We start from the raw sequence: 21492 nt of genomic DNA, 5'->3' as shown, positions 1-21492 counted from the left end.
ACCTAGGCACTGGGAAGCAGAAATCCCACACCTGTCCTCCCCCAGGTCCCAGGGAGCCAGGCCTTCCACTTCCCCATAAAGGAATCTGGGACTGGGGGGAGGGGGGCAGCAGCCTGCCAATCCTCACTCCAAGCGTGAGGAGACAGCCAAGGCCTGAGTCACTCCTGGCCTGGCGCAGGGAGGTGGGCAGGCTGCCGGCAAGCTCGCCGCCTGACCTTGCCCAAGGTCATCCCAGCCCGTCTCCCGCAGCACCAGGTAGGCTCCACCTGGGAGACTTGAGCGCCTAGGAGCCAGAGTCCTGGGCTTCCATTCTCACTGGGCCTAGTAAGGCTGTGTGACTTGGAGAAATCATTTCACTTCTCTGAACCTCAGCTTCCTCATTTGTAAAAATTGGTAGAATACGCCCTGGAGGGGGTGCTCTGATGGAACTTACACGGGTGCCTGGAGCCAGGAAGCACCCAAGAAGACAGGTTGGTGTGGCCTCAGGCACAGGTCTTGGCCCTTTGCCTTGGCTACACTTGTGGCTTGAACAATGTAATCCAGTCCCATGACTTTAAATACATACCATCTACATGCTGAATACCGGCTCCCAAATTTCTCTTGCCCTGAGGCCTCCTGGGAATATGCCCTTCAACTCTACACTTGCACATCTGACCTGCTGCCTCCACTTGGATGTCCGATAGCAGCTCCGACATAATGGGTCATCTGAGTTCGACTCCCTGGTTCCTTCCAAGCCCAGCCTGCTCCCCCCACCTTCCCCGTCTCTGTTAACCGCAACTCCACAGGGCTCAGGCCAAAAGCTTGAGCGTCTCCTTGAGTGCTCGAATTCTTACATCCCACACCCAGTCCAGGCAAATCCAATCCTCCCTAGCTTCAAAACCTGGCATCTGGCCACGCCCTACCACCTCTACGGCTACCACCCCTGCCTGCCTCTGTGTCCCCCATTGCCTTTCTGCAGACAACTCACCACGGTGGTCATGTCATTCCTCTGCTCCACCCCCCACAATGGCTCCTCATGTCCTCAGAACACAACCTAGAGCCTTACCGTGGTCCACCAGGCCCCACACTGTCCTGCCTGTGCCACCTGCCTTCACTGTCAAACCTCACTCTGTCCCCTCCCTTCACTCGCTCTGGGCATCCTGGATCCTGGCTCGTCAACCTGCAAGCCACACGCACTCCCATGCTGAACTTACTCTTTCTACTACCTGCCATGTTCTTTGCCCAAATATCGATGTGCGCCCTCCCTCCCCTCCCTCTGGCCCCTACTCAAGCACAACCTTACCAGAGAGGCATCACCACCCCCCTCTGCCACGTTCCCTCCCCTTTTGCCTTCCTTTCGTTTCCTCATGGAACAGGCCACCTGAGAGATTATTTCTCTACTTGTCACTGACCACCTCCGCCACTCAAATGCAAGGTCCGTGAGGGCGAGGTCTCCGTTTTATTCACTGTGCTGAGTAAAGTGCCTAAAATAGTGCCTGGCACTAACAACAGAGGTTTGTTAGGTGGATAAAGAAGGGAAGGAAAGACGCAGGAGCACAATTAACTGTGGGTTGTCTTCCCTTCCCCTCCTCCCTCTGGCTCATAGCAAGATGGGGGTTAGCGGGAGGACTTTTTAGTTTCCAAAGCCCTTTCTCCTCTATGTTCCCATTTAGTCCTCACACAAAAAAGCTATAACTTCTATAGGGGCTTGCATTATTATCCCATTTCACAGACAAAACAGCTGAGGCCAAGGCAATCAGTGACATGGTTGAGGTCCCGTGAGCCTTCTGCTGCCTGGCCTGAGGGCCTCATCCCTTAAAAGGCACACAAGGCTAATGGCAGGATGGTCCCCTTTCCAAGCCAGCGTCAGTTCCAGGGGACAGGAGGTCAACCCCCTCCAAGATCTGACTTGACATTCTACTGCACCCCGGGAGAACCCAACCCTGAAAGCAGGGATAGAGCAGGAGGCCCTAGGAAGAGATGTGGGGCTGGGAGGCCAGAGGTCCCAATTGCCCGACCCTTTCTCTTCTAGAAGGAGGAGGGACTGCCTGAGGCCAGCTCTGTCTCTGCACACCCCTGGCTCCCTCCTCTGAAAATCCCTGAGGGACAAGGGACAGACCAGGTCTTGTGACCCCTCTGTAATTGCTGTGATCCCGCCCCGCAGAGGGGACTCAGAGGCCCAGCCCTGTGGCACTGCCATGCCAGGCCACTAGGTGGAGTTCTAGGGCTCAGGCCCAGGGGCTCCCAGGGAAAGGGCAAAAAAAAAAAAAAAAAGAAAAAAAAAAAGAGCAGCTTCTCTCCTAGAACCCAAGAATCTGTCCCACCCCCACCTCCGACTCAAAAGGAGAGGAACCCAACCAGCCCAAGGGTCTCAGAATCCAAGACTGGAAGTTTCAAGATGACTTATTCTCCAAGTGGGAAATGCAAGGCACACAGGCCACCGATTTCCAGCCTATGTCCTTGGCAGACATCACTAATCTATCCAGGTATTCTTGTCCTCTGGAGCCCACAGAGCCCCTACCAGGTGATTAGAATTGGCAAGCAAGATAGGCCCTGCTTGCCAGCCCTTTCATTCCCATATGAGAAGCCGAGGCCCGGGCTTACTTCGTCTTATCGGGAATCCAGGCTGCAAAAGCCAGCGGGGCCAGAATGAGGTCATATGACCCCTGGGACGCTTGTGTAACCATGGTTAAGTCCCGGGGAAACCTCAGGCGGGTAATGGCAGCGCTAATGGAGAGGCTGCTGGACTCAGGGCAGCTGCGTCCTTGTCCAACTGTCACCTCAGACGCCATGGGGGCAGGGCTCAGGCTAGTCTGCTAAGCATCTTGGCTCCTGAGCCGGAGAGGCCGCAGAAGAGGGGGGAGGAAGGAAGGTGGGGGCACAAGAGACAGAGAGAGGCTCTCGGGGGCTGCGTGTGGGTGCACAAGCGTATAAGCCTGTGTGGATGCGTGTGCGCGCCCAGCGGGAGGAGGAGGGGCGGCCCTGACAGAGGCGCCTTGTCCTCCTGCCCCTGCACAGGCTTGTTTTCTTCCCAAGCTATTAATGTCGCTGCAGCTTCAAAAGCCGGGTGACCTTTAAATGCCGAGCCTCCTGCTCCTGCCCAAGGCGCGGAAAAGGCTTAATGGAAACTCAAACGGCCACAGCTGCTGGGGCTGTGACAAAGCCAGCCTCATTCTGAGGGACTGAGCTGCTGGGCGGCCACACCTGTGCCCACCTCTGGGTGGCACTAGGAGCAGAGAGGACCCTCAGGCATAGCCACGACAGGGGTGGGGGGGGCGGGGGGGCTAGACCTGAGAGCAGCAGGAGAAAAAGAAGGAGAGACAGACTCAGCTCTGACATGCCCTGCTGTGTGACCTTGGGTTGCCCACTTACCTTCTCTGGGCCATGCCCAATCATTTAGTCCAGTCTAAGGCTGAGGCAGAAAAAAAATCCCCTTTCCCCAGAAAAAAATCTTTTAAAAGTCTGTAGAAGAAAAAAAGGAGAAGAATGACATTTTCTTTCCTAATTTTTCCCTCTCTTGCCTCAACTCCCACGGCCAGGTCTGTGGCCAACAGGAACTATACACAGTAAGGACTAGGGCAAGAGGTTTCCAACGAAGTTAAAAAGGTCCCTCCCCTATGGAAGCATCTGCCTTGGAGCCTCAGTCCTAAGGACACCATCGTTCATCTCTGTTCCTGAGGCCCAAATACAGGGCTTGGCTGTGTGAACGGCACCACCAGGAAACCACTTCTGCATTCCAGCTGAAAAAGCCCAAGATGAAGCTCCTCAGGCACGAGGGACATGTCACTTGTTTGGCGCATCTTGGTAGGATAATGGTACATATGTTGCCTGCTTCTTTACAAGTCAGCCATACTCCCTGTGCCTTATGCATGTTAGCTCTTTTCACCCGCTCTTTGTGCCTTGCAAGGTGCCTATGTCACTGCGATTTCTACTTTACAGATAGAAAAATGAAGCACAGAAGAGTCGAGTAACTTGTTAAGGTCACACAGCCAAGCTGACATTTCAGCCCAGGAGGTCTGACTCCGGAGCCAGCACTGTAAATCCATCCAGCTCAGCCACTCCTCTGTATTGCTAGAGCTGGGCACATGGCAAGAAGTCAGCACCTGTGGACTGAACTGAGTCCTAACCAGGCAGAGTTGCCCCTCAAGAGGCTGGGGGTGACTGGTGCCTGTGTTGGGGGAGCAAGAGAAGAGGAAGGGGAAGTTTGCAGGCAAAGCCTCATCCTGAAGGACAGACAGAACCGTGGCAGTTTCCTTACAAAACCCTTTTCCGCACCCCACCAAGGGTGTTGGCCGGGCGACCAACTGTTTTCCACTTCTACCTGAGCTGCTTAAAACCGATTTCTACAACAATCCCTCTCCCCATCAACAAATTGTACCAGCTTAGCCAAGACACTCAGCCCAGGAGACTAGGAGGAGATCAAACCTCAGTGGACAGGGCGGGTGCTACTCCCCACTGCCCTACCCAGGGGCCGTAGGCCCGCCCCTCAGGGCTGGCACCAATGTATGTGTACCTGGGACCGAGTCCGTGGCCCAAACTGGGAGAAGGGAGCCACTGGCAGCTCAGGTGCAAGGTAGTAAAGCTGAGCTGGCTCCAGACATGAGCTCATGCTGGCCCAGATCCAGCGCCTTGGGAGAGACGGGCCAGCGGCCCCTCCCTGGGCCTCTCCTTCAGGCGGTCAGGCTGAAGGCCCCTCCGTAGGCAGGGCCTGTGTGGTCTGGGGCTGAGCTCTCAAGTCTAGACAGTCACAGATGTCTCTGGGCCCCTGGGGACAGGTAGTCAGTCAATGATGCCAGACAATTTAGTATCTGAGCATGCCCAGGGAATCCAGCTCAAGGAACCAAGATTAGGGAGGGGTGCTCAGTGTGGGCAGAGGAGGGTCCTGGGAACAGAATGCCAACTCCTGCCCCCATTCCCTCCCCCCACTAACATACACTGTGCACCCATCCACTGATCCATGAACCCCACTTCTATGGAATTCATCTAATATGTATAATGGAATACTATACAAGAGTAAACAAAAATGAGGCATCTCTTTATGTCTCTATGCTCAAGACCCATCACTCAGGGGAGCAATCCAAGGCCGAACACAGTGCGTACAGAACGTACTATAGTGCGTTATGGCACGTGTATGGCAGTGTGTATGGAGAAGACACTTGGAAAGGATTCGTAAGAAACTGATTCCATAGGTGTCCACTGGGAAGGATTAGGTCAGAAGAGACAGACCAGGAAAATTTGTCTCTGTAAATCTTTGTATATCTTTTAAGTTTTGATTCACGTTCATTAATTTAAAAGTAAAATAAGCAGAGGCACCTGGGTGGCTCAGTCGGTTGAGTGTCTGACTCTTGATTTCAGCTCAGGTCGTGATCACAAGGTTGTGGGATCGAGCCCCGCGTTGGGCTCCATGCAGAGTGTGGAGCCTGCTTGGGATTCTCTCTCTCTCTCTCTCTCTCTCTATCTCTTTCTCCCCCACTCCCCTGCTTGTCTTTCTCTCTCTCTAAAAAATAAAAACATAAAAATATAATAACCTATAAAGAATAGCAAAATGACAGCATTACAGTGATTTTTTTAAATTTTCCTTTTGCATATGTATATTATTTACAATGGACGTGAATTACTTTTTAATAATAATTATAGCAAATGTCTGAATGTTAACTGTGTGCCATCTACTTTCTAAGCACTTGGCATGCATTATCTCATCGAGCCTCAAAGTAAAGCAATTATTATACCCACTTTACAGATAAGGAAACTAAGGCCCAGAGAGTTCAAATAACTTACGTGGGGTCACACAGTCAGTGATGGAGCCAAAATCCGAGTCCAAACTGTCTGGCCCCAGAGTCCATGCTCTTCTTAACCTCCACCTTATACTGTCTCTCTAATCAAAACAAAACAGGGGCACCTGGGTGGCTCAGCCGGCTGGGTGTCCGTCTTAGGCTCGGGTCATGATCTCACGGTCCATGAGTTCAGGCCCCGCGTCGGGCTCTGTGCTGTCAGCTCGGAGCCTGGAGCCTGCTTCAGGTTCTGTGTCTCCCCCTCTCTCTGCCCCTCCCCTGCTCATGCTCTCTCTCTCTCTCTCTCTCTCTCAAAAATGAATAAACGTTAAAAGAACAAATTAAAACAAAGCAAAACAAAACCTGAATGGTGACAGAAGAAAAGCGTATGAAGAAAGCAAACCCCAGAGCCTCCAGGACTCTAGAACTTTTGTAATCCTTAGAATCCAGCTCCATCCCTCCGGCCTCTACTATTTCAGCAGGTCTCCTGCAGTCGTGCCTCAGTGGGAACCGGGCGCCACTCCTCCCACTGCGCCCCTTCGTGCTCAGGGACCCGCGCGCCTCCTGGTGGCCTCACAGGGCAGAATGAAGGCCCACGAGCAAGGTGGAGGCCCAGGCCACAGCTATTTCAGAGGTTAGACCAAGGCGTGGGGGATCCGCTGGAGCAGGGCAGGGTCGGGTCTGGCCAGGAAGCTCCTTGCAGAGGGGAAACCACAGGTTGCTGTTTCTTTCTTTCTTTCTTCTTTTTTTTTTTTTAAGTTTATTTATTTATTTTGAGAGAGAATGTTGAGTGCTGAGCCCGACACGGGGCTCGATCTCACAAACTGTGAGACCGTGACCTGAGCCAAAATCAAGAGTTGGACGTTTAATTGACAGCCACCCAGGCGTCCCCACAAGCTGGTTTTTGAATGGCGTGGAGTCGGGGGTAAAAGACTGTAGAGCACAGAGGTTAAAAAGGGAGCTTTAGCTCCAAGCCAACCTCAGCTGACATTCTGATCACCACTGCTTGGGTGAGTGGACTTCCTGAGTGAGTTTCCTCACCTGTAGAACAGGATGCCTGTTCCTCTGAGGATGGGTTCCCCTCTGAGGGGGATTCATGCCATGGGCACACACAGGCTCCACACAGATGCTCTCAGCCTGGGGTGGCTGTTAGTAGGGCTCTAAGGCCACACAGTTCTCAGGGGCTGAGTCTAGAGCCTGGCCCAGGAGTCAAGCCTGGAGTTAGAATCTTGAATCCAGCCCCGAAAGGACAGGGTACAGCACAAAGGCCTCCCCTCAGGGGCCTTCAGGACCTCCGGCTGAGGGGCTCTGTGGCCCCTGAGTGGAGTGGGGAGCTGGGCCAACAGCCCCACGCCTGTCCGTACTCTGCTGTGTTTCCTAGGGGGAGAAGTGACTGGAATATAACCAGGGCCTGGGTCGCCCAGGCCCTCCCACTCCTCCTGGGGGCCCGGCTCTCCGGTAGGGGCTCCCTACTCGGGGCAGCAGGAGCACAGGCATACAGGCTGAGTGGCCTTCTCAGAAGTGCCGCCTCTGGCAGCTGAGGAATGCAGGCTCAGGGCCGGGGAGCAGAGGCTTGGGGAGGGGGTGGTTGGCCCTGAGCTTCAAAAGAACAGGCAGCAGCTGTGGCTGGGAGGGCCGTGGCCCTCCCCCTCTGGCAGCCAAGACATCATCAGAAATTCCACCCCAGCAAGAAGGGCCAGCCCAGACAGCAGATGGGATTGTTTAGAGCCACTTAGCAGGCCAGCTACTTTCCCGACCGCAGGCTGCTCCCCTCTCCTCGCCTTGGCCCCTTCTTCATCTGTGCAGAGCAGAGCTCCCCTTCCACAGCCTGGGGCACCCAGTAGCCAGCTGTCGGGCATCCCCTCCCCACCTGAGGCCTTTACTCGCCCACACGGCCTCGCCTCCAGACAGCCATGTGCCCACACATGCCCTCTAGAGAGGCCAGGTTGGGAAGGCAGAAAGAAATCTCAATGTTGTCACTTCCAGATGGTGCCCGTTGCCAAAGGTCACAAAGCCTGCAATCTGAACCCAGACTCCTGGGCCAGTGCTCTCTCCCCCGGTGGTGCACACACTAGTAATTACAAAACAGCCCATACGTCTGCGTGTGCTACGCACACCGGCTCACCCAAACCCGTTCACTCATACAGCCACGGGACACAGACAACCCTCATTAGATCTTTCCCGAACACTCCCAGCCAGCCTAGGTACTCAATCCGTTCCTCCCTTCACCTTACTCTGAAGCTGTGTTTTTAAAATTACAGCCACACTCTCCTCCCCACACACTAACTGCACTAACACCACCCTCCATCCGTCTTGCAGCCCACCACGCGAGCCGCTCCCTTCACTAGGCTGACGGCAGGACCATGGGAGCCCCCAGGCCCTTTCCCTCGTCCCCATCTGTGCCCAGAATTTTTTTTTTTTACAGCGTCTGGTGCAGCAAAGGTGAGGTCAGGCCGACCTGACCTGCAGCAGAACTGGCCAGAACCAGGAAGCGATGCACCCTGGCCAAGGCACTGCCTTCCCACTTGCTTGTAGGACCAGCTCCTGGAATGGAGTGCAGGGAGGGGCCTCAGGCCAGCTGGGGCTGGGAGCCCTGGCCTTCAAATCTGAAAGTCAGAGCAAGGGGGCAGGAACTCTTGGGTGTCCCATAACCAGCCTTCTTTGCCTGTAGGGGGTCTCAGTCTCCACCGCTAGAGACAGAAACAGTCCCTATTCAGTCGACCTTTCCCATCACTGAAATCTCCCAGGGATGCAAGGACAGGGGTGGGGTAGGGGTGAACTGGGGCCAGAGAAAGGCACCACTGTACTAGTTACAAACCATGACGGTGTCTCTGCAGAAGGAGGTGGCTGGATCCCAGTACCCTAGGGCTGGAAGGACTGGCACCCTTTCTTAGATACAGAACCAGACCCCTTTCCTCGTACGAAATCCTCAGCAGAAGTCCATTCCATAATGACACTAAGCAGAAACCCACCCTTGCCCCCACCCCCAGCAGCTATGCATCATCAGAGAACCTGCCATTTACTGAGTGCGGGCAATGTTGCCCGTGCATGGGGTCAGTTAATCCTCACGATCATCCAGAACTGTAAATCATCGCCCTCTACCATTATCAGAGCCACTTTCCGGAGTCATGTGTGGCCTAGAGGTTGTCCAGGGCTGTGCCACCTCCAACCTGCATGGCCTTACATGGCAAAGGCCAGTGTGCCTGCCAAGTCTCCTGACACCCTAGTTACCTGCGAGAGTTTTAAAGCCTGGGAGAGTAACCCCCATGCTCTCATCTCCTGAGCTGTTTGCATCTCTGCCTGTTTGCCCTACTGCTTACCACCCACTCTTTGGGAAGCACAATCGTGCCTCCCTATCAGTCTCAGAAGCAATTACTCCTTGCATTAAAGCAGCATATCTCTGGGGCACCTGAGTGGCTCAGTCGGTTAAGCATCTGACTTTGGCTTGCGTCATGATCTCACAGTTCGTGGGTTCGAGCCCTACGTCAGGCTCTGTGCTGACCGCTCAGAGCCTGGAGCCTGCTTCAGATTCTGTGTCTCCCTCTCTCTCTGCCCTCCCCCACTCTGCTCGTGCTCTCTCTCTCTCTCTCAAAAATAAACATTAAAAAAAAAAAGTGTGTCCCCAGAGGGTGGTGAGACTGCATCAGACTCCCCCAAGGTGTTTGCTAAGAACACATATTCCCCTAAAATCAGGGTGGGGAATTTCCCACTACTAAAATCAGAATCTCTGGGGGAATGGTCTTGGAATCTGCATTTTAACAAGCTCTCTCGATGATTCTGGTGCCCAATAAAGCGCAAGGACCACTACCTCCTGATGCAGTATGAAACCTTTGATTCTAGTTTTAGCTCCATCAATAACCAGCTAAGTGACCTTAGGCAAGTCATTTTACCTCCTGGGCCTCCAGCTTCCCTCCATTTTCCCAAAAAAAATGGGCAGGGAGGATTAAATGATCTCTAGACCTCTCTCTCCTCTGACATCCTCTGTGTCTGCCCTAAGTCCCCAGATGGTCCACAGGTGTATGAACTGAACTTTATGGACTGTTCGTTCCCCGTAGCCTCCAACGTATACTGTAGGCACACATTAAAAAGAGTTCCAGTCTGATTGATTTAGGGAGATCTGCAAAAATACCTTATCTCTGGCTCCAGGCCCTAAACAAATGGCTTTTGGATTATCCATAACACTTCCCCCTCCCCTGAGTATCGACTTTCTTCATTCCAGCCTGAGCCAACCAGGACTCTGTAAACACTGGGTCTGCACACCTGGGCTTAGTCAACAGTCAGCAAACAAAGGCCCTGCCAAGTCACCCCACAAGCCCAAACTCGCACCCGCTCTGTTTCTCAAGGGGAAGCACCCGGCCTGTGATGTGCGGACCCTGCACGCCCTCCTCCCACCACAGAATGGTGGCTGGGTCAGATAGAGGGTATGGCCAGAACGGCCCCAGCCATGGGAAGTGGGCCGCAAGGTATCCAGACCTAAGGGGTGTGAGGCAACAGCCTGGGGAGCACCCAACGATTGCTGGGACCTTTGAAAAGCAGCTGGGCATTCCTCAGTCCCCGGAGTTCCTTGATAATCACCAGTTAAAATACAGTGTATCCAGCTAGTGCTCAAGCATTGCTTACTAGCAGCAAACATATGATTGATTCGTCCTTCAAGGTCTATGCATCTTTAACAGTGGAGTTGTGGGGATTATCAGGCCCACAGCCCACAGACACAGGGTGAATTCAGCTTTGTGCCACCTTTGCATATGGTGAACCTGTACGTGTTCTCACAAAATTAACCAAGGGGAAGGACAAACAAGAAAGGCAAGAATGAGGCACACCTGGGTGGCTCAGTCGGTTGAGTGCCCGACTCTTGATTTCAGCTCAGGTCATGATCTCGGGGTCGTGGGTTCGCACCCCACATTGGGCTCTGTGCTGACAGGGTGGAGCCTGCTTGGGATCTTCTCTCTCTGTCCCTCTGCCCCTCTCCCCTCCTTGTGCTTTCTCTCTCTCTCTCTCTCTCTCAAATTAAAAAAAAAAAAAAGGCAAGAATGAAAACCCAACTTCTACAGTGGGAAACATCTGGGAATCACTGCTAGGGTCTGCTGATTCTACTCATTTAAAGGTACCAAAATAGATCATTCTCTCACTCTGAGCGTGCTGACTGCCCCAAATGACCGTGCTTTACATGTGCTCTGCACTGCACAGTTTATAATGCTGGAGAAAGAGTCCACAGCCCTTTCCATTCAGCCGGGCTCTAGGCTGGGCATGGACGCTCCAGTAGGGCCTCACCCTGCCACTGTGTGAGGCACTTCACCTACACAGAATCCTCGAAACAATCCTCCAAGGCAGGAAGTAGATTATTTTGTAGATGAGGAAACTGAGGTACAAAGGAATGAACTCGCCTGAGGTCTCATAGCCAGGAAGTGGTGAGTCAGTATTCTTCCCCAAAGCCCACACTCCCGACCACTTAGCGCACTCTCTCTGTATTGCACCATCAGAGGGCCTCTGACCTCTGCATGGGGCAAACAGGGAAACTGAGGCTCCAGTCAGCCTGGCAACTGTTCCCTACCCCCCTCCAGGTATCCCGAGCAGGAGCAGAAGCCCTGCGTGGAGTAGGCCCCAGAGCAGGGAAATAGAAACGAAGTGGGTGCAGCCGAGCTGAGAGCTGAGCCAGTCCCGCCACATGCCTCCTCTGCTACGGCAGCCCCAGGCCCAGAGGGGACAGCGCCAGGCTCCCTCTCCCACCCGCTGCGCGACCTCCCGGTCAGGGTCTGGGCTGTCCTCAACAATCCGCTGCACGCCCCACAGGAGGAAGTGGCCACACTTGAAAATCATTAACATGCAGGGCTGAACTTGGGGCTTTTGTTCTTGAGCAAGGACTGTAACATTTCACTTTCAGGAAGGAGCTGGAAGGGTGGGGCTGGCTCGGAATTGCACAACGAAAAAAGCAGGCTCAGACACACACAGGTCCCACGTGGAAGTCTGTATAGACAAGCCCCTGGAGGAAAAGCACAAGCAAACCCACGGCCGGTCCACACAGAGGAGGCAGGCCAAGCCATCTCCACGGTCTTTTTTTTTTTTTTTTTTTTGTACATTTATTTATTTATTTTGAGAGACTGTGTCATGCGAGCGAGCGGGGCAGGGGAAGAGAGAGAGAGGGAGAGAGAGAGAATCCCAAGCAGCCTCCGCACTGTCAGCGCAGAGCCCAATGCAGGGCTCAACCTCATGAAACCATGAGATCATGACCCGAACTGAGATCAAGGGTCAGATGCTTAACCAACTGAGCCACCCAGGCTCCCCTTCACTGCTTTTTAAATCAGGGCGTTGTAGTCAACCATCCAGGGAAGCCAAGTAAAGGAAGGAAATAACAAGGCAGCAGAGGGGGGTGGGAACTCAGGCCTCCAACCACCCCCTGGGGGGGGGGAGGTGGGAGCCCCAGGTCTTCCAGAGGGATGGCTCTAACACATCTGGCTGGGAGGGGCTGCCCCAGCTCTGGGAAGCCTGCCTACCATCCCGCCTCCCACCAAGCAGGTGCCACCGCGTCTCCCAGAGGCAAGGGAAGTACAGCAAACAGCCCTCACAGGCACCCCAGCAGTGTCTAGACCAACTTTTTCAGGGCGGCAGCTCTCCCCTGAGAGAGTCACATCCTGGCCACGGGCAGTGGTGGGAAGGGATGTAAAGTGAATTAGTTAATCCTGGGGGAGGGAGGATGAAGTTGGGGAAGGAAAGGGAGGGAAGGAAGAAGTCAGTCAGCAGGGGAAAACCTGTTTCAAAAAAAGTAAAACAACAAGAATACAACAGGTTTTGAGCAAGTCGCCTAAGCCCTTGGAACCAGGGCTGTCCCTAGATCCCTGGGAATGGGCCCCTGCTCCCCCCACCGCCACCTAGCAGGGGTCAGTCAGAGGCTAAGGTTTTCACCTGCTCCCCTCCTGCACCTCATTAAAGCTTCACCTCCAGGCCTGCAAGGAAATTGGTAGAAATGGGATCCTTGTCGTTTGTCAGTTACAAAGTAAACAGCTCTCTGGGGGCTCGCCCTCCTTTGGGGGGTGTCTTCTCACACCCTCAGACAGTCCCCTAGCTCACATTCTCCGGGGGGCGCAGTACAAGGGAATGGGCTTGTTTAGGGCCCCCGCTGGCAGGGGCAGGCCACCCACCAGGTCCAGCTCACCCCCCTCAAAGCCGCTCTGTTTGTAAAGGGCTTTCGGGGACAGGAAGCAATAAACAGAGTCAAGCGGCCAAGATGCAGGGGCTGATTATGCAGTTTATGGATTTTCCAGGCCGCTTTGTACTCTCCCACCAGCTGCCTGGGGCTTTGCAGAAAAAGGTGCTGGCAAAAGACAGGCTGGTCCTTGGCTTAAAAGGTGGACTCTTGCCAGGCCTAAACTGGGTCTTTCCTAGTGTGTCAGAGCACTGGATGCCTTGCCAGCCTCACAAGCAACTTCTCCGTGCCCCTAAAAGAAACCCCCGCCCTGCCCCCCTCCGCACCAGAGCCCAGACTCTTTCCCTCTCTCCCTCTCTCCAGCCCACTGCTCACCTCTCCATCCAGCTCTAAGTTACTTGACTCTGGGAATTCCCAGAGGGGAGGGCGTGCCCGGCCAAGGCTGTCTCTTGGCTGAGGTGGGTGGCCCGCCTTCACAAAGAGGCCCACAGCTCAGCTTAGCTTAGCTGCCCTGGGAGAGGAGAGCAATTTGGGAAAAGCGGCCACTGGTGGGGAAGGTGGTTCTGGGCCGCATGGCCTCCCCAGTACCAAGCTCCGCTCACATTTTTCCCACATAGGCTGTGATCTGGTGAGATTGTAGCCCACGTGTGCAAAGCAGTAAGCTCAGTGCAGTTTGCTAGAGCAAAGAGGGGAAAGCCCCCCACTTGTCTCTCAATACCCACTAACCAATAAATAACACAGGATACACCCCCAACACGGGAAAGCATGCAGCCGAGACGTTCAGGGGCCAACAAGGAATGACACGAGAAAGCCAAGTTACTGGGCCACGTGCACACCCACTGTTTGCACGCAGGTGTCTTGAGTGTGTACTTGCGTATCTAGACCTGCACAGGAAGTGCAGACACCCCAGCTACTAAGTAGCAGTTATAGTAGAGGTGGGGCTGCACCAGGGGGGGATCTTCTGCTGTTTACTTCCCGTCTCCCTGCATCCTTTGAAGTTTTTCAACAAACACGTATTAGCTCTGTAGTTTAAAATTAAGAATTAAAAATAATAGTAATAAAGTGCACTGGTGGTGGGAATGTAAAATGCTGCTGCGCTGGAAAACACTCTGGTAGTTCCTTCAAAGGTTAAACCCAAAATTAACATATGTTCTAGAAATTCCACTCCGAAGGTATACACCCCGAAGAACTGAAAGCAGTGATTCAAACAGATATTCGTACACACCCATGTTCTTAAGAACATTATTCACAATATCCCAAAGGTAGAAATGACCCAAGAGTCCATCCACAGATGAATGGAGAAACAAATTATAGTGTATACATATGGAACAGTGGAACATTATTCTGCCATAAAAAGGAAGGAAATTGCAATATATGCTACAACATGGACGGACCTTGAAAACATGCTAAAATCCAGACACAAAAGGACAAATGCTGTATGATCCTACTTCTACGAGCTACCTAGAATAGAGAAATTCCACGAGACAGAAATTAGGACAGAGGTTACCGGCGGCTGAGGGAATGGGGGAATGAAGTTATGGTTTGAGGCACCCAGTTTCTGTTGGGGATGATGACCAAGTTCTGGAAGTGGATGGTGGTGATGATCGTATACCAGCGTGAACGTACTTAATGCCACCGAACTGCCCCTTAGAAGTGGTTAAAATGGTAAAGTTTATGTTATACAGATTTTACCACAACACGAAGTAAAGACCTAAGGAAGCCAGGCAGGAGGAGGTGGCGGAATCACCAGACAGAAGGGGGCGCCACTCGGGCTCTTTTCGGACACAGGGCAACCAGCGCACAGGAAATCCTGCCGGCACAGAGGGACTCTGTCCCCATCTGCATGGAGTGGGCCAGGGGACAATGACACCCCTGTTGATGAGGACTGCTCACGTGGTCCTGCAGAGTCACACATGCCATGGGGCCGCGGGGAGATGGCAGTGCAGGGATACGTTCCGGAACATTCGGAATAGGTGGGTTACGACACACTGGGAAACAGCTATTGGAAAAGGTTAGCGTGCTGGAAAATGAAGCACGCGACTGAGAGCCTGGGACAGAAAGGGAGCAGGGAGGGGAGGTGGCTTGTACTGCAGGGGCAGAAGAAAAAAGACAGAAGGAGCCTAAGACAGAGGAGGATAAGAAGAGGTCTGTCTTACAGGGTGCTCTGGCAGGGGGAAATCACTCATTCGTGCATTCAGCAAACATTACAGGGCACTCCTGGGCGCTGGACACTGGGAAAATGGGAGGCAGGGGGCAGGGGGTAAGAGAAGCGACTCATCTGGTAAACATCCGTGCCACCACCCATCCTGCTCAAAAATATGTACATATAGGGGTGCCTGGGTGGCTCAGTCGGTTAAGTGTCTGGCTCTTGGTTTCGGCTCAGGTCACGATCCCACAGTTCAGGAGTCTGAACGCCCCATCAGGCTCTGCACTGGCAGTGTGAAGCCTGCTTGGGATCCTCTCTCTCTCCCTCTTTCTCTGCCCCTCCCTGCTCACTCTCTCTATCAGAATAAATAAACTTATATATATATATATATATATATATATATATATATGGATATATGTGTATATATATATATACACACACATATATATACACACACACATATATAAAGCCGAGAAGCCCAAAACTGCCCCCAGCCTCCACCTTCTTAACAGAAAGGAAAAATCCTTTCTACTTGAGGGCCAAGCTGTTCAAAAGGAAATAAGATCAAAACTGCCAGTGTGGGCGGATCACCCCGGTGACCAGGCCTCATTCACACAAGCGTTCGGGTCGGCGAGCTACCAGGCAGGCATCAACTGGTACTGGACTCATTCCTCCTGAAGGCGAGGAGCTGGGAACGGCAAGACCCTATGCCAGGGCGCAACAGCAGGCTTGTCTGCTGGATTGGGACTTCTCAGGGGCACGGTTTCCTGAGGTCTTACCCCGCTTGCCTTCAATTGTGCAAGGACAAAGGGAAGCCGTGCGTGGGGGCACATTTGTGGTCCGTGGCTGCTCCGCCTCATTCGAGATAAGAATATTCAAACAGTGGCCTTTGTTATAAAAGGACATTGTATCCAGGGCCTTGCTGAAATGTGTAATGTGTGTACGTGGGCTTGTAGGAAAGAGGGCGGCAGGCACTTCTGAAACATCTCGACGTGGCCACTGTGGACTTCTCAGAGACACATTCCCTCTAGAACTGTCCAAGAAGGTAGCCACTAGTCCCATATGACATGTACATTTAAATTACAATTAATTAAAATGAAATAAAACTTAAAATTCAGTTCCTCAGGGCACCTGGTGGCTCAGTCGGTTAAGTGTCCGACTCCAGCTCAAATCATGATCTCGAGGTCTGTGGGTTCAAGCCCCGCATCGGACTCTGTGCTGACAGCTCAGAGCCTGGAGCCTGCTTCGGATTCTGTGTCTCCCTTTCTCTCTGACCCTCCCCCATTCATGCTCTGTCTCTGTCTCTCTCTCAAAAACAAATAAACATTAAATTTTTTTTTTAAATTAAAAATAAATAAATAAAATAAAATTCAGTTCCTCATAGACCACATTGCAAGTGTTCAACAGCCACCGAGGCCAATGGCCATCGTATTGAACAGTACATATTTTCGAACATTTCCAACATTTCAGGAAGTTCTATCAGTGCTATTCTAGAACCGAAAGGGGAGCCTTCCTCCTTAGCAGTGTGAAAAGCCCTGGAGCCCTTTGTTACAATTATCTGGGAGAGACCAAGGACTGTGGGCAGCTGATCCCCGACAGAGGAGTCATTCCACATCCTTCCAGGAAGGGTGGGTAAGTGCAGAGACCGCTTCTCCTGAGCAGGCAGGGCTGGGGTGAGCCCTGGGACCCCTCCCCACTGGGGTCCTCACAGAACCTCAGCTGGTTCTATGAAACTTGCCAGTCTGGGCAGAGAGAAGCAGAGGTCCAGCTAGAAGCCCAAGTCCTGGGTTCAAAACTCGCAAAGCCCTGGCCTCAGAAGCCCAGATTTGGAAAAGGCCCTCCTATTTGTCTGCCGGGAGAAAGGGTGTGCTTCATATCATCAGGGCTCATCTTCTGTCCCCTCTCCTAGGTGTGCCCCGTGGTGGCCCTGGCACTGCCTCCTTGGGCTTGTCCAAAACAATAGGAAAGAGAAGAAAAGAACACCTGAGGCAGAGGGGCCACGTGTATGGGGGGAGGGGGGACGGTAAGTGCTTATTAAAGAAAAAAACAGTATTTTAAGGAAACTGATGGACCGGGCTAAGGAAAGGGATTCTGAGAAGTAAGCATTATTGGGTGTTTGGGTGTCTGTCTTTGAACCAACCGGAGACAGCAGGACTGGTCAAGGCACCCCCCGGCCCAGCACACACCGCACAGGATGACGGGAGATGGTGTCAGACACACCTTCACTCTTTTTTTTTTTTTTAATTTTTTTAAATGTTTATTTTTGAGAGAGACAAAGAGACAGAACGTGAGCAGGGGAGGGGCAAATGAGAGGGAGACACAGTATCCGAAGCAGGCTCCAGGGTCTGAGCTGTCAGCACAGAGCCCGACACGGGGCTCGAACTCATTGACTGGGAGATCATGACCTGAGCTGAAGTCAGACACTTAACTGACTAAGCCACCCAGGAGCCCCTACACCTTCACTCTTAACGTGGCCAATCTCCTTCAGAGTTTCCCCATTTCAGTCAAGGGCCATCACCGGTCTCCCCAAGCGTGTTCTGGCCTAGCCCTGAAAGTCAACCAACACGAACCATCAATCTGTAGTTTCTCCAGCAAGCGGCAGATGGAGGCTGGGGGCTGGGAGGCAGGTGAGCAGACAATGCACGAAGTGTGGGAACGATGGGGATTGGAGACCTGAGGGGAACCTCTGAGCCTGGGTTCTGCTCCTGGCTCTGCCACATAGATCCTTGAGCAACACCTTCGTCCCCTGAACGTTTTCCCTAAATAAATAAATAAATACATAAATAAATAAATAAATAAATAAGAGAAAACGGCTCTAAACAAATGTAAGTTTGTGACATTCGTGCCAAGAAAGGAGACTTGGTGGGACTCCTGGGTGGCTCAGTCAATTAAGCTTCTGACTTCCGCTCAGGACATGATCTTGTGGTTCATGAGTTCCAGCCCCATGCTGGGCTCTGCGCTGACAGTGTGGAGCCTTCTTGGGATTCTGTCTCTCTCTCTCTCTCTCTCTCAAAGTAAATAAATAAACTTAAAAACAAATTTATAAAAAAGAAAGGAGACGTGGCCAGCCACTCCATAACCCCTCCACATGCCACACACTGACTTTTGCAGTAACCACTTCTGTGCACTTCTTTATTGTTCAAATGTACATCCCTGGACACTGTACTTTTAGTCTTGCCTATTGTTTGTCCTTTAAGCCTATTTTAATCTACAGCTTCTCCCGTCATCTCCCCTTTTTTTCCCCCTTATAATTTGTGAATTGATGAGCCCAGGCCATGTGACTATGGACTTCCCTAACTGTCTGAAGTTCATGGACCAAGTTTCCTTTTCTCTCTGGGCCTCAGTTACTCCTTCCTTACCAGCAATGCCTCTGGGCAATTTACAGGGCTCTTATGACAATAAAAGAGACAGCCTGAAAGCACATCAGGAAATGCTTACAATATTTTGTTAAGTAAGAATGCAGGATGCAAATGGATACATATGGTATGCTTTCAGCCCTGTCAAGGAAACACACATAGGGGGATGGGTGGCAGGAAACACGCTGTCTGTCAATAGTTGTCTTGGATGGTAGATTTCTGCGTCCCGCCCCTACCTTTCATTCCTTCTTACATTTTTTCCATGATCAGCATATAAGTGTGACAGGGCACAAGTCATTTTAAACATTTAAAGAAAAGAGTGCTTTGTTTATTTATTTAGAGAGAAATACACAGCAGGCAGGGGAGGGGCAGAGAGAGGGAGGGAGACAGAGAATCCCAAGCAAGGTCCATGCTGTCAGCACAGAACCCAATGCAGGGTTCGAAATCACAAACCATGAGATCACGACCTGAGCTGAAGTCAAGAGTCTGACACTTAACCGACTGAGCTACCCAGGTGCCCTGAAAAGAATGCTCTTAAAGTGGGGCAAACCTCAAGTTTATCCCATGCCTGCTTCTCTGATGTCTCCTAGCGCTCTCCCGTCCCCCTCCTGTCTTCTCTCTGTGCTGCCAACGGAAGGACTCATCTACGATATGCCGATATGCCGATATGCCGTGTCTCTTCCCAGCTCCTCTCTCCTGGAAAGATCAGACTCCTCCCTTTGTCTGCATCAGCGGTGGCCACACTCAGAGAGCACTGGGGTCACCTGCAGGGCTCTTGAACACACGCTGCTGCTGGGCTCTAACCCACAGCTCCTGTTCCCTAGGCCTGGGGTGGGGCCCCAAAATTTGCATGTCTAGCAAGTTCCCAGGTGATGCTGACACCACTGGTTCAAAGACCACACTTTATTTTATTTTTGAGAGAGAGACAGAGAGAGAGAGGGAGAGAGGGGGGAGAGGGAGAGAGAGAGGGAGACCGAGAATCCCAAGGAGGCTCCACTGTCAACGCAGAGTCCAATACAGGGCTCGAACTCACGCGAGACCATGACCTGGGCTGAAATCAACCAACTGATCCACCCAGGCGCCCCCAGAGACCACACTTTAGAACACTGATTTGCACCTCTCCTCCGTCTCCTAAACAAGCCCTGTCCAGCTTTCAGGAGCTAGTGCAAGTTCCCCTTTCCATGAGGCAGTCCCTGGAAACGTCAGCCCATATCGATCTCTCTCTGTTCTTCTAGACCATGCCTAGCACTGAAAGTGTTCTGGTGGTCTGGAAAAGGGGAGAAAGCACTTAGTGGCCATGAGGATGGGCAACGTGGCACTTTTGCATTCACTGCCTCCTTCCATCATATCAGCTCTTAAGAGCAGGGGCTGGGACGAACATTTCTTCAGTGACCCCACATTATCCAGGAGGTATTCTAAATGTCCCAGGAGAACTGAATCTGTTTCACTCACACAGACTCCTAACGATGCACCCATTCATTCAGTGTCAGTCAAAAAATACTTAGGGGGCACCTACTGTAGGTCGGATACCCAAGAGGAAAATATCTTTTCTTCGTGGAGAACAAGAATTACAATAGCATACGTTGCCACAGAAGCCTGCAGAAAGGGCTCCTCCCAAAGGCAGTCAAACAGCCCACCTCTGCAGCCCCAGAGACCGCTACCCACACACTGCCTTGGCCGTAGAGGTGACCACAGCTGTGGTCACACCCACGTGTAGCCATGGTGAAGGTTTGCTTGCCGTTTGCAGGCTTCGTTTTTCCCTGGCTAAGCCACCCAGGACTTCCTGGAGACAAGATTTATGGGCAGGTATTGGTAGGAGAACAGATTTTCAAGAAAGTGGGCAGAACAATGGTTGTGAGATAGGGAAGCAGAAGGGACTCCATTTTAGAAAGGCTCCATTTACGCATGCTCCGTATCCCACCTTGCGTCTGGGTAAACCAGAGAAGCTACGTTCCCACTGCAAGGGGGAAACGAGGAAGTTAATCATTCTCTGAGTCTTGTCCCAGGCCCCCAAGACACATGACACCATCTAAGAAGAACCAGATCTCAAACATGTTCCAGGACATTAGCTTCGAACAAACCTTGGCCCATGCTGGCATCAATACTCCCTCCCTTTGATGATTTATGAAACAACACCTATTGTTCACCTGACACTCACTTTGGATTGGACCCTATCCCGGACTCCTGAAGGAACACGTACCCTGGACCCCTTTCCAATATAAACCCCTAAGCCCAAGAGACAACTTTCCTTTCTGAGTCTTTCAGACAACACCATCTGCTATACCCAATCACTTAAGCTGTTTAGTAAACTCTGCTTGCATTTGATTTCTATCCTGCATGAAGCCAAGGACCCTCTTGACTCGTCCTGTGCCCCCCCCCCCCACTGCCCCGGGTCCCTGGACCGCTAGCCTATGTCAATTGTGATGACACAGGCCTGGAACCCAAGGGAGGGAGGCAAGAAGATACCCTGCCTTATAAAAAGGTAGCGAATGTCTGAGGAGCAGACCGTTGTCCCACTTCTGCAAACATCTGGGGCTCTGGGCACTGAGGCTTCTGCCTGGCGAGACATTCTGAGCAGGCTGAAGATCCCATGGATTCTATAAGGCAGATGTTGGCTTCTCCGTGACCTTGGGCAACTTCTACTTCTTTGTGCCCCCATTTCACTAGCTAACAGTATCTTTTTAAAAAGTAGTAAAGCCCCAAACAAGATGATAGAGATCCCCATTGGAAGAATAAAAGGAGAGATTTAAAAATAAGCAACAATAATGCCTCCTGTAAAAGTAAAATAAAAAAACTGCAAGGAGACCAGGCAGGGGGGTCTGTGCCCCCGCCCCTCTGTGCAACAGGATCACGGGGTGGGGGGGTGCTTGTGAAAGACAAAGGTCCAGGGCCCCGTACTGAATCAGAATTTCCTGAGGAACAGGCAATTCTCATTCCCCAACCATCCCCACCCCAAGCAAGTCAAAGAGGCTCAGGGTATTCTGGGGGCTTCTATTTAATTTTTTTTTTTTTCAACGTTTATTCATTTTTGGGACAGAGAGAGACAGAGCATGAATGGGGGAGGGGCAGAGAGAGAGGGAGACACAGAATCAGAAACAG

General features: G+C 52.1%; 1 protein-coding gene across 3 annotated transcripts in view; it reads right to left on the bottom strand.

Annotated features, from left to right (window-relative positions):
• The window catches only part of CUEDC1 (CUE domain containing 1), an 84163-nt gene that overhangs the window by 24847 nt on the left and 37824 nt on the right, over positions 1–21492 (bottom strand). Inside the window, exon 1 of one of the 3 annotated variants that reach the window (XM_045488267.1) lies at positions 5293–5335. The exons of the other annotated variants lie outside the window; for them this stretch is intronic. The gene's annotated coding sequence lies outside the window, so the exon portion shown is untranslated. Of the gene's footprint in view, positions 1–5292; positions 5336–21492 lie in introns of those variants that run through there. 3 annotated transcript variants of the gene reach the window in all.

This window comes from Leopardus geoffroyi, chromosome E1 (genome assembly GCF_018350155.1).
Source record: "Leopardus geoffroyi isolate Oge1 chromosome E1, O.geoffroyi_Oge1_pat1.0, whole genome shotgun sequence".
In the NCBI taxonomy this organism is placed as follows: domain Eukaryota; kingdom Metazoa; phylum Chordata; class Mammalia; order Carnivora; family Felidae; genus Leopardus; species Leopardus geoffroyi.
This window is presented reverse-complemented; position numbering and strand designations above follow the sequence as displayed.